The following is a 16,284-nucleotide window of genomic DNA, read 5'->3' as shown; positions in this document are numbered from 1 at the left end:
GTACTTCCTTTCTTCGAGCCTCAGGCTCCCTGGCGCCCTATTTGGGTGAATTTCCTTAAACAAAATGCTTCCTGCTTTTGGACTTCAGACAGCATTTGTGAATCCAAGTTCCAGATAATTTTATAATATGAAAGCTCACCCAGATTTATGCCTTCATATTATATATGCTTCCCTTATCTCAATCTAAATGACATCATGCTTTAGGGAGTCTAATAGCTTCATTCATTTACCAGATATTTGGGCTGACCTAGTTTGAGTATAGAGCAGTAAATATAACCGAAAAAGCTTCTACTTTCATGGAGCTTACATTCCAGTGGTGGAAACCAGGAATAAATAAGTAATAAAAAAAGGAAATGAGGAAATGAGGACATGTATGGTAGATTTGGTGGTGAAATGTGGTAAAGAAGAAAGGAAAGCAAGGTGAGTGAAGTGTTATTACCTTTGAGGAGGAGACCAGGGAAGGCAGTAGTAGTCTTTGATGGATGCTAAGGTTTCAAATCTGGGGGAGAAGGCAAAGACATTCTAAGGAAGCTGCTGATACATGTGAAGTCTTGGTGTGGGAAACATGGATGGCAGTTTCTTAGCAATGCAAAGAGGACAGCCTGGCCAGAGCTGAGGGAGGAGGGCAGAGAGGTGGGCAAGAGAACGTGCTGGAGGCATAAAATCACAGTGAGAATGTTGGCTTCAACTCAGATAGGATATTCCTGGAGGTAGTAGAGTGTTAGATGCTGGTGTCAAAAAGGGGATTTAGACAAATGCTTGCATCCTGCTGGGCTCTGGCCCAGTTCTGACCCCTTCCATTTCAGCCTGGCTCCCACTGAGTCTCTTTTCTTTGCTCACCAGGGGTGGCTACATATCAAGCATGGCCTGGTTCAAAAAGGGAGTGGGTCACCTCTTGTTCCAATAGCAGGAAACCAGGAAAGGTACTGAAATGCAAAGCAAATTTTTTTCTTCTTTTTCTAGACTCCCATTGAACTTGTTAGACTGTCTTCAATTTGAGACTTTTTTTTTTTTTTACAAAATTCTTAGCAACATTTAGAATTTAAAGTTATTAGCATGAATTTTACTGCTCATTTTTATACTATACAGTATTGATTTTTTTTAATGCAAATGAACATTGTACTGGTATTCAGACTTGCCAAAGTGATACCTTTCTTGTTTTGTAGTGCTTATGATATACCAGGACAGTGGAAATGTCACACTGATCTTTTTTTTTTTTTTTTTTTTTTGCCAGTCCTGGGCTTGGGCTCAGGATATGAGCACTGCCCTTGGACTTTCTCAAGGCTAGAGCTCTACTACTTGAGGCACAGCACCACTACTGGCTTTTTTTTAAGTATGTGGTAGGGAGGAACGGAATCCCATGCTAAGGAAGCATTCCACCACTAGGCCAAACTCCCACCCGGAGCTACAATCTTTTTATTTCCTGATATGCAGCATCACACCAGCACTCTTACATTTGCTTACAGAGTGGTAAGGGAGAACTGAAACTATTGGTTGCCTTATCATTTTCTTGATTTTATGGTTATTATTTTCATGATAAGCCTTTGGCTGTAATAGGAAATATAGGAGTATATAATAGGAGTGTAACAAAGTGTTGAGAGGAAAAACAGCAAGAATGCCATTGTTTCTACATAAACTTGAGGTAGGTTCCGATTGGACTGGAAAGCCTTGTGGTCCCTAGGTGTGGACACCTCTACTTAGGCAGAGATGGGACATGATGGCCTTGTGCTCGCTTTCCATCTGTCCCATAGATGCCTGGGAATTCTGTACTTGAGAGGCGGAGCAAATTGGAATTTGGGACTAGGCAATCAGAGTTTGCAATGAATGGTGGATCTCCTTTACTCTGCACATGGCCCACTGTCTCATTGGACTTCAAAACCAAAAGTTCATCTGGGCACAATGAGTCATGCCTGTAATCCTTGGCTTCTCAGGAGGCAAAGGTCAGGAGGATTACGGTTCCAGCCAAAGGTTTTGGAGACCTCTTTCTCCATACTGTGGATGGCACGTGCCTATCATCCCAGCGAAATGGGAAGCTGAGCTTGGGAAGGTAAGAGGATGCAGGCCAGCCTGGGTAAGAGAAGCTGGGTGTCATGGCACATGCCTGGCAACCTAGGTAAAATGGGAAATATAAAATAAGAGATTTGTGGTCCTGCCACCAGACTTGGCAAAACAAAACCAAACAAAAAAACATGACACCATGTCAGTGTAACCCAGGCACAAAAGGGCTCAGTGCACCCGCCTTGCAACTTTCCTGATTCCAAACCTCAAACCACTAACTCCCTTGCCCCCTTTTCTTCTCCCGCCACCAAAACGAAAATGAAAACTCAAAGACAGAAATTTTTCTGCTGCCTGTGAGAATACAAGTTTTTAAGAAACTCTAATTGCTATTATTATTTTATTTACTCATTTTTAGAATAAAGAGAGTTTTATGAAAACCCCTGAGAAGGTTCTCTTCAAAGAAGTGAGAGAGGTAGAAGAAGGAGAGACCGTGTGAGTAAAAGGAAGAAAGAAAAATGGACAGAACTAAAATAAGGAAATAGGGCCTAGGAAAAGAGAGCTAAGTTGGATATAAGTTGGAAAAGGAAACTGGGCAGCAGTCTACTGATTTTTTTAATGGAAAACAAGAGAGGGATAAAACATAAAGCTGTTCATATATATGCAATACATATATAATGTTGATATATATTATATATGTATTATTAGTATGTGTTCGATATATTAGATATAGTATTCAATATATAAGTTGTATTATCGTGTGTGTGTGTGTGTGTGTGTGTGTATGTGTATGAGTATGTGTAAAACCTCTCCCTGCTTCCCCTTGTAGGGAAGAAGAAAGAGTTGAATCACCTTGGGAGTTGGACAGGATAAAAATGTCAAGAAAAGACAAGTTTTTTGAATTTTGAGAAAATAGAAAACTGGATTTCATTTCTACACTGGAGAAGAATGTCAGGAGTGAGACATTAGAAAGAAGCGGGCTGCCTGACATTTGTTTGTGATTTTAGGCTAGGGTTGTGGGAGTGGAGGTGTCACATAAAAGTAGAGCACAGAGAGCTTCTCTGGAGGCCATCTGTCTGTGGGGGAGGGAGGGAAGTGGGACCTCCCTGATCCCTGGGACTCTGGCCTGAGACATTCAGAGAAAGCTGCAGTTGTGTGTCAGTGTTGCTGCCCTGAGAACAAGGCAGAAGATACCTGTGCCTTGGACCATGCTTCAGACAGGGTCCCATCCTAGCTTGCCTGCTTTCCTTTCCTTCCTTCCTTCCTTCCTTCCTTCCTTCCTTCCTTCCTTCCTTCCTTCCTTCCTTCCTTCCTTTCTTTCTCCCTCCCTCCCTCCCTGCCTTCCTTCCTATCTTCTTTCTTCCCCTCCCTCCCTCCCTTCCTCCTTTCTTTTCTATTTTTTTTTTTCAGTCATGAGGCTTGAGCTCTGGGCCTAGGTTCTGCCCCTGAGCAATTCAGCTCAAGCCTAGCATTCTACCACTTTAAGCCACAGCACCACCTCCTGTTTTGTTTGGTGGTTAATTGGAGATGAGTTGCCTGGATTTTGTGCCCAGGCTGGCTTTGAACCATGATCCTTAGATCTCAGCCTATTGAGTAGCTAAAATCACAGGTGTTTTGTCCACCCTAGCTTTTCTTGGGGTAAGTGGACAGAGACACACACTCACTTGTTACTCATGCCCTCTTATGAGACCATGCTGAAATATCCAGGGCCCCTGAACTTTCTAGGCCAAATTCCAGTCCAAGACTATATATAACTCTTCCTTCTCATTTTATGAATGGATAAAAGGTTTTATTTAGTTGAAGAATAAAGTGTCTTAATGTTTTAAGTATCACTTGTTCTCTTGATCCCTGGTACATGAGGGAGAAGATGGGAAGATCAGAATTTTTGGATAACCCACATATTCTATTTCTATTAGATGCCTGGAAGGTATTCTTTACTCTTTCACCTGAGATTGGAATTTTTTTTATGAATTGAGAAAAAGGTAGTTATTCTGTACAGCTTTTTTCCTTCTGTGCTTTCTTTCTATCTTTCTTTCTTTCTTTATTTTTTCTTCCAGTGCTGTGATAGAACCTTAGAATCTCATTCCTGCACTCTTTCCCAGGAGCCATACTTATGGCCCTTTTATTTCGTACTTGGGTTTTGAGGTAGGGTGTCACTTGCTAATTTAGTCCAAGCTGGTCTTTAACTAATGATGCTCCTATCTCCACCATCTGAGCAGCTGGGATTATAGATACACCCAACCATATCTGGCCAGGACCATATCAAGTCCAGGGGCTTGAACTCAAGGCCTGGGCACTGTACTTGAACTTTCTCAAGGCTATCACTTGAGCCATAGCACCACTTCCAGTTTTCTTCTGTGTATGTAGTATCAAGGAATCGAACCCAGGGCATCACACATGCTAGGCAGGCACTCTACTACTAGACCACACTCCTGGCCCTCCTCCTTTGATTTTGATTCCTTCTAGATTTTGATTTTCTTTTCTACTCTTAGATTTGAAATGAGCAATTTTCAAAAGGGAAGTCAAGTAGAATAAGCAGAGAGAGCTGTAATTAGAAATGTTCTGATGAGCCGGGCTGGTCAAGTGTGGCTTATACATGTTTCTTAAGCTATGTACGAGGCAGGATTAGCAGTTATGATTTCAGTTCTTGTCATCAGCAGAAGATGTATTTTTGGCATACCTTATAGGTGAGGAAACTGCAATTTCACAAGTTTAGGACAATTACCTGCTCAAGATCTTCTTCCAGCAAGGCTGGTTACTGGGCTGGACCTGAAAATGGTTTGTTTTGTGATAACAAAGCTCCTGTTTTTAGCCATAGCGCCACTGGGATCAACTTTCTAATGGTAATCAATACAGAATAGGAATAACTATTCTGTTTGATTTCCACAAGGCCTATATTTAAGAATGTTACCAAGTCTGACCCTTTCAACAAATTACTTGTGAAACTACAGACCCAGAGGAGTCAAATGACTCCAGCGAATGGCACGACTAGAACTCAGGCATGGAGATTCTCCGTCAGCATTTATTCTCATTTTGCAGAAAGACTAGTTTGGAAATGCAGATGGAGTAATGCTTCCTTTTAAAATTCTGTTTCTAGCCTCTCTTACTCTCCTTGGTTTTCTTCGTTCTGGGACCTCTGACTTCTGAGAACTTTTGTTAGGCGTGGATTATTCATAGCTTCCTTTCCATGCTGTAAGGAGGAAGGCCCATCCATCATGGTTTCCTCAGAACAATTGATGATGATGATGATGATGATGATGATGATGATGGTGATAGATGTGGATTTACAAACAAGTTGTAATTCCATAAGTCAGGTTACGACTACATTTTTTGATCAGGGTCACCCTTTCCTTCATTCTCTCCCAGTTTTGGCCTCCTATTCTCATCCTAGAGTTACATAGCTCATTTTTTGTATAATGTAGATTGAATATAATGATTACATTTGCTCACTTTTCCTCCCTCCATTTCTGTGCCCCTTTCCTGCACCTACCTCCCCCAAATATTTCTACTTTCTGGTATTCATTTTGATAAATGGTACATTAGTTGTTCAGGGGATCCCTTGGATTCTTCCCCTAGGGATACCCTCTTTTAGTCAGTTTTTGTAAATACATTGCACCTTGTATATGTTATCATGCAAAGTTGTAATTTAGATGAGAGAAAATATGGCTTACTTCATTTATGATTTATTTTAGGTCCATCCATTTCCCTGTAACTGACATAATATTATTATTTCTAATAGATGAATAAAATTCCGTTGTCATACTTTTTCTTTTCATTTTTTTTCTTCCAGACTTGGGGCTTGATCTCAGGGCCAAAGTGCTGTCCTAGAGCTTTTTAGTATTCAGGGCTAGCCCTCTACCACTTGAGCCACAGTGCCACTTCCTACTTTTTCTGAGTGGTTTATTAGAGTCTCATAGACTTTCTTGCCCAGACTGGCTTCAAACCAGAATCCTCAGATCTCAACCTGCAAGTGTCACAGGTGTGTGCCACTGGTACTCAGATGTAACAGATTTTCTTGATTCACTCATCCATTGTCAGGCATCCGGGCTGTTTCCATAATTTGGCTATTGTGAATAGTGCATCAGGGAATACGGATGTGCCAGTGTCTTTATTATATCCTGATTTGGGATGCTTTGGGTAGAATCCTAAGAATTGTATCACTGAATCATTGAATAGTTTTAGTTTTATTTAGTGTTTAGTTTTTTGGAGAAATCTCCAAACTGCCTTCCAGAGTGGTTGTACTAGTTTTCATTCCCACCAATAGTGCAATAGGGTTCCTTTTTCTTCACACTCACTTGTTATTGTTCCAATGCCCAATGCTAGCTAATCTTCTTGAGACAGAATCTCAGTGTTTTTCCTTACTGGCCAGGGATGTTGGCCACTTTCTTAGATGCTTATTAGACATTCCTCTTCTTCTGAGAAATCTCTGTTTCACTCCTTTGCCCATTTATTGAATGGGCAATTAATTTTGGGGGGAGGGGGCAATCTCTGCACCATTTTTGTATCATGTATGCTCTATTTTTGTGATCATTACAGCAAAGTCCACCTCCTTCCTCCTCTCTCTCTTCTCACCAGACTTCCTAAGGTGATAAGTGAGGTTCAAGATGTAGAACATTTGCTTGGTAAGTGCAAGGCTCTAAGTAAAATTCTAGGACCATCTGAGAAGAAAATGTCTACAATGATGATGAAACAATTGGCTTATGTAATGGGAAAGTTCAAAGGTTGCTTAGGTTTAGTGAGATGATTCTATTATGCTTTATTTCTCCATAAAACTTTCAGTTAGACTTTCGTCTGGGTGTCAACTTCATCTTCAAGTTGCTCTCCTTCCAGGAAATGACATTTGTGCCTGTAGACTAATAAGCCATGGACTCCCTAGTTTTCAAATCCAGAAAGAGAATGGTTCACAGTAATTGGTCCATAGTACTAAAATTGCAGCTGATTGGACCCCACCTGTACTTCCCATGTGATCAGAAGAATGCCACATACCCACTGGTTAGGACTGAACTACCTAGACTTATGGCTAAGCCAAAGAGGTGAAATTATCCCTGTTGGCACAGACTATATCCCAGGCAATAATGGTGGGTTCCATCTTACTAAACCCCTATGGTTGTTATGGTAGATTGGTGTGGGAAGGACTTCACATAGGGAAATCACCAAAATGTCTGCTGCAGAAGGGCCTTGAAGTACACTTGAAGTGCTCAGGAGATCCAGTCACAGGCTCTACTTGTGGAGATTCTGGTGGGTTGACATTCAGGCTAGTCATAAGGAACATAGAATTGACCTTGACTGTGAGGGAAAGGAAGGGCATCCAAGGGGAGGGTGCTGCATGAGTCAAAGTGAGGGAGGCAAAACATCATGGAAGAATACAAGAGTGAGTGAAGAGCTGTTGAGCAGACAGACCCATTTGGAAGGAAGAGTCATAACAATGTTTCCATGGGAAAACTCATTCTGCATTCCAAATATTTAAAAAATGAGGTTTTTGAAACACAACCCATTAGTAAACTGGGAACTCCCTGTACTTTCTGTGAAGTGGTAGCCCTGTTACAATTTATAATGCTCTTGCTGCAAGAAGGGTGAGATTGCATACCCAATCAGAGTTGCCTTAGAAACCTATGGACTTGTAAATTCTAGATTAATAGTGTTGCCAACTGGGCATCTTTTACTTAAAAATATTTGTTGATGGGAATAAGGAAGAGTTCCTCCTTTCTGAGGACCTATTGTCAATGATAGATTATTACTATCGGGAATAAGTTAGAGACAAAATACAATTTTATTTTTATTTATTTATGCGTTTATTTTGATCAGTCATGGGACTTGAACTCTGGGCCTGGGTGCTGTCCCTGAGCTCTTTAGCTCAAGGCTACTGCCCTACCCTTTGAGCCATTTTTCTACTGGTTAGTTGGAGATAGGAGTCTCACAGACTTTAGTTTTCAGGCTGGCTTTGAACCTTAATCCTCAGATCTCAGCCTCCTGAGTAACTAGGATTACAGACGTGAGGCACCAGCTTCAACTTTTCGTTTTTAACTCATACTTTTCTTCTTTCTTTTAAAACTTTCACTTAGTATTGTACCTGTCTTCCATGGAACAACAGGAGGGCTTTTTTTCTCCACCCCCAAGGAGACCTGTATGGTTATTTCCTTGAAAAGCATTTGAATCTTTCTCTAAAAAGCTCCTTTGGTAGTGGTCATTACTTGCCTACTGATGGCTTCTGAATACATAATTACCTCTCAGTCAAAAGGAGAGGATTAACAGGCCTTGCCCTAATGGCTTGTTTTTTTTGTGGAGTTGTTAAAAAAGATTTGGGCTCCAGAAACAGAGAACCAGACAGAAGGCAGCCTGGAGTTCAAAAGTCTTGTAATCTTTGGCTCCACAGGCTTATAAAACAGAAGTGTTGACTGAATGCAAACATCTTGCAGTCTGAGAGGCTCAAGCCCCAGAAAAGACTGGAGGCCCATCTATCATTAGAGTAGGCAGGGGGTTTCATAAGAACGGGCTGACCCCTGCTAATAGCTAGATGGCCTCATTTGAGCTCCCTTTCCCTATGAATGTCAGGTCTGAAGTTGTCTGCCATACAACAAAGCTTTTCTCAGAAAGCTCCTGTATTCCTGGAATTTAAGAATAAATGAGGCCTCTTGCAAAAGCCCTGTATAAAAAGACTAAATTGGAAATAAGAAGGGATGACTAGGTAGTAATCATACAGCCTTGTTTTCCTAGTGTCCCTCTTGAGGTCATAGTTATAAACTTGTAATTTGTGAGCAAGATTAAACTCAATATTAAAATGTTATTACAGGCAAGTAGGAGCAGGGGCTGTTCTGGAAGGTGTGAGTGAAGATTGACCTCTTCACCTTTATATTTTAATAGTTACCAGAGGTTAGAAGGTTTAATGAGTATGGAAAGTTTGGCTGAATGAGAGAGTTTTAAAATGAAGCTGGCAGCTCTTTCAAGTGACTGACTTTGCAACATATCATGTTTTCCTGCCATTCTCTTACAAGCTTCTGATAAATTTACTGGGTATCTGCAAGGAAAAACTTAGTTCTATGTATTCTTACCTGATGGATTTTGTGGAATAAAAGATAGATATATGAAACCTTAATATCATATAAACACTAGTTCTAAAAAGATGCTGTTTGAAGAACAATAGACTGACCTAGATTTTTTTTTTTATCGTAAATTCTGGTTACTGGATCTTGAACTCAGGGCCTGTAGATTTTGTTATGATATTCTACCATTAGAACCACATTTAAACTTTCAATGATTTTCCTAGTTAGTTTAGATTTTTCTGCTCAACTTGGTTTCAAATGAAGAGCCCCAAATCTCAGTTTCCTGATTAATTAGGATTATAGGGGTGAGCTTGACTTACAATTTGCCTTTTGAAATTTCTAAATAGACAGAAACAGGAGAGGATTCCTGTCTAGGCATCTGTTTTTGCCCTAAGTTGCGATTTTGTCAGCAAATAAAGTTCCAATGATTTAGAAATACATTTCATCCAACTTTGAAAAAAATGTAAATAGAAATGTTTTTTAAATAGTCTTAATTAATCTGTGTTTTTCTCTTCTTCAGAGGAAGAATTTTTTTTTTTTTTTTTTTTTTGCCAGTCCTGGGCTTGGGCTCAGGGCTTGAGCACTGTCCTTGGACTTTCTCAAGGCTAGCACTCTACCACTTGAGCCTCAGCACCACTTCCGGCTTTTTGCTATGTATGTGGTTCCGAGGAATCGAACCCTGGTCTTCATGCATGCTAGGCAAGCACTCTACCACTAGGCCAAACTCCTGGCCCCCAGAGGAAGAATCTTTTAAATTTGAAATCCATCATTCCATTTCATTTTTTGCTAAAATAAACCCCTACAAACGAGGGAAACATGTTATTTTAATGTTTGGACTTTCCTATAATCGTACCTATATCAACCACTAGTCATTATTATTTTTAAATTTCTTCAAAACAAACCAGGGTTTTATATTTGAAAGAATATTTCTTGTTCTTGGACTTATTCTTTTCTTTAAAAAAGAAAAGAAAAGGAAAATAAGAGGAGCCGGGAGTTTGGTAGAATGCTTACCTAGCATGCAGGAATGCCCATTACCACATACGTAGAAAAAAGCTGGAAGTAGTGCTGTGGCCCAAGTGGTAGAGCTCTAGCCTTGGCAAAGCTCAGAGACAGTGCTCAGGCCCTGAGTTCAGTCCCCAGGATGGGCAAAAAACAAAACAAAACAAAAAAAGACAAGTTATTTGAAACCTCAAGTAGTAGCACACTTCTGTAATTCTTGTTCTTGGGCGGTGAAAGCTGGGGTATGTCAAGTTCTAAGCCAGCAAGACTTGTCTCAAGGGCTGGAACTATAGCTCAATGGAAAAGCCTGATGTTTCCAAGTCCCAAGGTTATAGCCTTTGGTTTCTTTTCTCCTCCTCTTTCTTCTTCTTTAGATGTTACTGGGCTTTCAACTCACAGCTTTGAGCTTGCTAGGCAGGACTAGTGTATATTCAATTTTAACCACTCCTTTGGCCATTTTTGGTTTAGTTATTTTTGAAGTAATGTTTTTGAGTTTATGCCTAGGCCAGCAAGGGTCTCCTGTTTATGCTTCCCATAAAAATGTATAATCCATGGTGTGTATATATTCTAACAAATAACATCAATCCTAATTGGCTTTATTCTGTCTTAATTTAGGTCCCATTGCTGAGCTCCTTCATATCCAGCTAGGAAAAAAAAAAAAGCAATACTGTCATTGCTGTTTCCTGTCTGTTGAAATATCTGCCAGTAATTGAAGAAATACGAAATAAAAACTTCTCTACCACTGACATTTCAATTTATAATATTAAAACTATCCTTTGTTCCTGCTCACTGTTCCCAATGTGCTAACTGGCCTTCACATAATGAAACATGGCTATTCACAAATTAGTCAGGAAGCCCCACATCATTACTGTAGTGGAGGACTTGCACAACCATTGTTGACTGTGTGTAAGGACATTCCTTAGATCTCCTCTGATTGGAGGGGCTGACCACAAGCATTGTCCAGACATCCAGGAATAAGTTGTTCCAGGCTCATGTCTACAGTGAACACAAGATTCCTTTGCTTTCCTGTGATTATGGCTCTGAGTCATCTCAGCTCTGTACCCAGGCCTTTTAGAACTCCTGGGAAAGCTTCACCTGTGTTCAGAGGCTGGGCTCCAGGAACCGAGGTCTGGGTATAGTCCCACAGCCTCAGGGCTGTTACCCCATGCAGGCAGTTCCCCAGCTGTTCCGCAGAGTGATTTAATTGAGTTATGTTCCCTCACTGGTAATGCCAGTGGCAGATTTCACAGATGTACACAGAGACGTAAGAGGCGCTGTTATTATCTGCTGATGTTATTCTGGCATCAAAGTTACACCAATTTCGCATTGACATTTATTGACAGTAGAACACTTGGAGCAAGAAAAGTTCACAAAACATGTATTGGGTGTCAGGTTCTATACTAAACAGGCCCTGAGGTAGATATAACGGAGAGCGAGAAATGGTTCTTATCCTCAAAAAGCTTGAAATCTAACATTAGACACAATTTCTACTTTGATATAAATAGCATGTATTTTACATATGAATACATAAAATGTATGTAGCCCAGGTTGGCTATAAATGCCCCCTCAGTGCTGGCATTAGAAGTGTATGCCATGACATCCAAATTAAATCTTAGATATTTTGACATAAGGAGACAATTCTTTTGCAGTACTGTGAACAAACATCTGAGAAGAACAACTTAAAAAAGAAGAAAGGTTTATTTTGGCTCTGGGATCAGAGGTGTCAGTCTACCTGGGAGGAGGTTATGGAGAAGAACAGCTGAGAAGCAGAGAAAGACAAAGGAAGAACCCCAAGCTGACGTAACATCCAGTGACTGACTATCTCCAACGAAGCCCATCTCCTACCTATACTACCTCTCCATATATCTATACCTATACCTCTCAATAATGACTCTCTCTCTCTCTCTCTCTCTATATATATATATATATACACATCTACATATATATACTCCACTAAGAGAGTCATCTATTCACAGGTCAGAACCCTTATAACCTGAATACCATCACTGACATAACTTGAGATGTGTTTTACTAAGATAGATGTTACTTGACCCAGTAATTTGAGTGAACAATCACAATTTAGTTTTAGGTTTTCATATTACCTAAGGAAGAGGCGGTATACGTGTTCTAGAATGAAGGATTTTTAAAGGTGAAGTTCTGAGTTCAATATTGCCCCTTCCCCTGAGTAAAGAAGATGGATGGATGGATGTGTTTTATTTTATTTTTGTCGGTTAGAAATTTATAGCATCTTTTTACATTTCCTTTGCTAATTTACAAGATCCCTAAAAACTACCACTGAAAACTGCATTAAAGAAACAATAGGAGTAATAGAAACATTCTCCAATCTTTATTTTCTCCCCCTCTTGTATGTTGAAAATTCACAAAAGAAAATACTGTGTTGAGATTTGTTTTATCCTTTATTGAATACTGTGGGATTCTCCGAGTTCTTTTTTGCTACAAATTCCATAAGTGTGGTATTTTAAATTTCTGACTCTTGGTGATTATTTTTATTTCTCTGGAAAATCCTCTCCCTCCCGACCCGCCTTTCTATCATGCTCATGAGCAGAGAAAATACAGCACCTTATAAGTCTCTCTTCCCTCCTACAGCATGTTTCATGTGCCAGTGTGTTCTTCACTTCAGCTCATCTTCCAAATTAATTCATTTGTTAGGCCTATTTTTACCTTGAGACACGAAATCTGAATGTGTTGCTAAACTATTGGAGAAAGTACTTTTCTTTGTGTCTTCCATCTAAGGCAATGTGTGCTTTGCTAGTGGTATTATTTATAGCTCTAAGCTGTGAAACAGCACAGACAAGCTGCCTACATCCTCTCCTATGTCATGCCTTTTTTTTTCCCCCTCTAATTTTTTGGTTGGAGTAGTTAGTCATTAGCACTACATTGTTTGGTCACGATCAGGGAGAAAATGAAAATGTAACATTCAACTTGCTTCATTTCCCCAGTGCTGGGTGTAAAACCTGTCAGCTATTTCCCAGGGGAGGTGAGCTCCAGGCACTTGCCTGACCAAGGATTCCAGGTACATGGTGTATCCTCGCTTCATTCTTTCTATTCTGAAAGTCTGTCTTCATGAAGATATTAGTCAAGGCAAGCTAGTTTTGTTTATATAGCAGTAACAAATGGCACTCAAGTGGAGGTATGGCACAGGTGGTGGGGTGCCAGCTTCGAGTGAAAATTGCTAAGCAAGAACAGGAGGCCATGAGTTCAAGTCCCACTACAGATACTTGAATCTCAGTGACTTACAGCCTGATTGATCTTCTAGACTACATTCTTTCTAGACTGGCTGTTCTCCCTCCCCTCCCCCGCCACCAACCTATTGTATGACAGAGCAGCACCTATCTGGACACTTTTTGCTCAAGGTTAGTCATTTGATTCACAGCATCATTTCCGGCTTTTACTGTGCATGTGGTACCAAGGAATTGAACCTGGTATTTTGTGCATGGTAGACAAGCACTTTACCACTAGGCCATGTTCCCCGACCGAGAGTCACTTTCTAAGGTGTTTATATTTTGTGTGTTGCCTTTTTGCTCATTGTATTTGATGTTGATCCTACTTAGCTAAGCATATTATTTTCTTGTTAATATAAAGGTGATGTACAGAGGGATTATAGTTACATAAGTCAGGTAGGTAATGAGCATGTTTCTTTTTGGACAATGACATCCCTTTCTTTGCTGTCCCCCAGGTTTCCTCTCTTACCCCCCACCCACAAGTTAAACAGTTCATTTTCAACATTGTGTCTAGTGAGTATCACTGCTGCATTTGTTCATCCTTTTTTCCCCCCACTACTTTTAGGCATTCTGAATTCTTGACTATCATTTGGCTCTTTCTTGTGTATAATAGATTCCAGACTCATTTATCATCTATAATTTCTTCTTATTTTTCTTAGGGGATTAAGTCAATCTCACTTTTCCTAGGCTAGGTGAGGGGTCTCTGTGCTGCAATAGAAACCTGCCCTTACCTTTCTCATCACATTTCTCGTGTGCCAGTGGTATTCATTTTTGACCAATTTCTCACTAAATCTAATTCATCATTATTCTGAGAGCCATGACTCTACCCTCATCTCTCATCACTGCTCTCTTTGATTCTAGTGCTCCAGCCAGAGTGACCCTCTTTCTGTTCTGTGATGATGCCCAGTTTGAACCACACTTTGGGGCCTTTCGACTCTGTTTCTAACTCCTAGAGTATTCTGTCTCTGCTTTCTCTGTGGCAGTCATGATTCAGCTTAAATTTCACTTTCTCACTGATACCTTCCTTGAGCAAGCAATGTGAGGTGCTGCCTGCCATACCACACTGTCCTTGCATATTCTTTCATCACTACCCCAGGCTTTTTTGGTCTATTCATTTGTTTATCATCTACCTCTCTTTACCGGGATGGAAGCCTCAGGATTAGAACAGGGTTACCTCTTTGAATAAGTTCTTTTAAAAAAAAACTGTAGTTATACTTTGAAATGTAGATTAAAGCCTTTCTTATTTTATTTATTTATTTATTTATTTATTTATTTATTTATTTATTTATTACCAGTCCTCACTCTGCTACATGAGCCATAGCACCTCTTCCAGCTTTTCTATGTATGTAATACATACATAGAAACCTGTGTCTTCATGCATACTGGGCAAGCACTCTACCACTAGGCCAAACTCCCAGCCCTACCTTTCTTATTTTTAAGAACTTAGTATTTGCTGGTTATTAATGATAAAATTCTGGTTGTTTTCCCAAATCCAGGTCATTTCTCTTCTTCTGTTTGTGACTTCGACCCACATGAATCTTCACAGCCCTTCTTAATGTTTTGTAATTTGGTCACAATATACTTCAATTTCCCTTGTGACATTGAGAAAATTTTGAAAATTGTATTTTAGGGTAGGTTTTCTTTTTTCTGCTGGTAGCATTATAGTTTGGATCTTCTGTGTCCTACAAATGTCCATGGGTTCAAGACTTGGTCCCCTGCTCATGGTATAGGGTCTAATGGGAGGAAGTTAGGTCATTGGCATGTGCTCTTCAAGGTGATATTAAGATGCAAACCCTTTTTGAGTTTCTCTCTTCTCTTTCCTCTACCATGTAATTCCTCTATAATGTATTACCTTACTACAGGCCCCAAAATAATGAGTCCTATAATGTGGGTCCAAATAAACCTTTCCTCCCCGTTAAGCTGCTTATGTCAGATATTTTGTTACAGTAATGGAAAGCTACCAACAGTGGGTTGTGGAAAAAAAAAATCTTCACTTGACAAATATGGTTGCCATAGATTACTCATAGCTGAAATGAATTTTATCAAGATTCAAAGACTCTTCGAACATTTGAGTCACTCAAAAAATTTTCATGACCTTCTGTGACTTAACAACCCGATTAATTTCCATAAGTCTATAGAAATTTCCTGGGATGAACCTTCAACAGGACTCACTAGGAGTTAGTAACTTCTTTAAAGCATAATTTCTTTCTTGGTAAGCAAAATGATCAGATTATGATTTTAATAGCACTCTACTTACTTGCAAAGCACATGACTTTGGCCAAGTTAGTTGGCTACTCTGTATTTCAGTTCCGTCATCTCTCTCCAGATAAATAGTTGTATTATTGACTTCCCAGGATTATTGGGAAGATTAAATGTATATATATATATATTTTTTTTTTATATATGCACGTATATATAGTAATTTGGAACAATGTCAAAAAGAAGGAAGGGCATAGTTGTTTGCTATCCTGAGTAGTATTTTAAAAATATTCAGGTACCATCCAATTATATCCCAATTAATGACAGACTGTATATATGACAAGGATCCTTTAAGATTATATCAAGTAGACACATTATATGTGTTTTAGCTTGTGTTAAGTATACTCTATGATGCTTGCACAAAAAGATAGCCTAGTAATGCATGTCTCAAACTGTATCAATCTAAAATTGTCATCAAAATTACTTTTGACTTACCTAAATGAAAATGAATGGTAATTTTTAAATACTTGATATTTTTAAACTAGAAAGAAAAAAACAGCAATAAAACAAATCCTAAAATGTAATAGGTTGATTTGACTTTCAAGGCTCTGTTAACAAATGGTAGTATCTTTACCCTTACAAAGCTACTGGGAAAATTTCCTTCAGAGATTCCATAATATAGCACACAATGTCCAAGTCTGTAAAGTTGAAAATGAGGTTTTATGGATTCATTGTGCCCTCACTGTAGGGTGTTTGGAATACAGAGGAGAACAGGATTAGTGTGTGGGGCTCACTACTTCTTCATACCT

General features: G+C 39.5%; 1 long non-coding RNA gene across 2 annotated transcripts in view; it reads left to right on the top strand.

Moving 5' to 3' along the window:
• Positions 1 to 262: 262 nt before the first annotated feature.
• LOC150067321 (uncharacterized) overlaps positions 263 to 16,284 on the top strand; it is a 444,788-nt gene continuing 428,766 nt past the window's right edge. The window contains exons 1-3 of one of the 2 annotated variants that reach the window (XR_016539553.1): positions 263 to 420; positions 1,932 to 2,047; positions 2,414 to 2,490. This is a non-coding gene — a long non-coding RNA (uncharacterized LOC150067321). Of the gene's footprint in view, positions 421 to 1,931; positions 2,048 to 2,413; positions 2,644 to 16,284 lie in introns of those variants that run through there. The other variant, XR_016539552.1, reaches the window with a different exon arrangement.

The sequence above is a fragment of the Megascapheus bottae genome, chromosome 2, assembly GCF_031878675.1.
Source record: "Megascapheus bottae isolate mThoBot1 chromosome 2, mThoBot2.hap1, whole genome shotgun sequence".
Taxonomy (NCBI): Eukaryota; Metazoa; Chordata; class Mammalia; order Rodentia; family Geomyidae; genus Megascapheus; species Megascapheus bottae.
The sequence above is the reverse complement of the archived record's forward strand: the minus strand, read 5'-3'. Positions and strand labels throughout refer to the sequence as shown.